Source organism: Elephantulus edwardii, unplaced genomic scaffold, assembly GCF_000299155.1.
Source record: "Elephantulus edwardii isolate Elephantulus edwardi_28Jun2011 unplaced genomic scaffold, EleEdw1.0 scaffold00057, whole genome shotgun sequence".
Lineage (NCBI taxonomy): Eukaryota > Metazoa > Chordata > Mammalia > Macroscelidea > Macroscelididae > Elephantulus > Elephantulus edwardii.
In genome coordinates this window covers 1,449,809-1,450,823 of record NW_006399807.1, presented here as the reverse complement: position 1 = coordinate 1,450,823, position 1,015 = coordinate 1,449,809, and positions in this window count along the sequence as shown.

Sequence of the window (1,015 nt, the reverse complement as noted above, 5' to 3'; positions counted from 1 at the left end):
GGGCTCAAGTGTGTCAGAGATCATGAAAATGGCACAGGACAGAGTTCAGATCTGTTATTCATAAGGTCATTATGGGTCAGACTCAATTCAGCAGCTCCTAACAACAATTGTTTAGCAATGGCACCTAAGAATAATTGCTTGGCTAAAAATTTGAGATGTAAGGTGAATGTTCTTTAAACCCAGCAGCTTCATAACCATGGTATCTGTAAAATACAACCACCTAGCAGTCACTAAAGAGGCCAGAGGAGTTTGGCACTCTCCAAAATAACCCATATCCCCAAAAGCATCACTTTTTACTTTGCATGACGAAGCAAAACCCAACCCACGGCCACTGACTCAATTCTAACTCATGATGACCCCCGAGGAGATTTGTGAAGCTGTCTATCTTTAACGGGAGGAGGTTGCCTGTTTTTCTGCTGTGGAGTGTCTGGTGAATTAGAACCCTGTATTTTGGTTAACAGCCCTATGCATCACATACTGAATCACCAGAAACACTCTGTTCTCACAATTCTCTCTTTATTCTGGATCAGAGCTTGTTCAGTAAGAAACTCTGTGCAAATAGCATTTGTCAAAAATTTTTAAAAAATGGGCAATGAAAACAAATTTTCTTATAAACTTACATTGAAATACAATTTAAAAAATAATCATGAATGATCATATGATATATTACTCTGGGGATGAAAAGGTGAGGAAAGATAGAGTTGCTTTCATAGTTAAGAAAGTCATTTCTAGATCCATCTTGAAGTACAATATTGTGAGTGACAGGATAATATCCACATACACACAAGGAAATCCAGTGAATACCACTATAATTCAGATATATGCAGCAACAACTAGAGCCAAGGAAGAGAAAATAGAAGATTTTTATCAACTTATACAGTCGGAGATCGATCAAGAACATGTAATCAAGATGCATTGATAATAATGGGTGACTGGAATGCAAAAGTTGGGAACAGAGAAGAAGATTCAATAGTTGGGAAACATGGACTCAGTGACAGAAATGAAACTGGAGAGA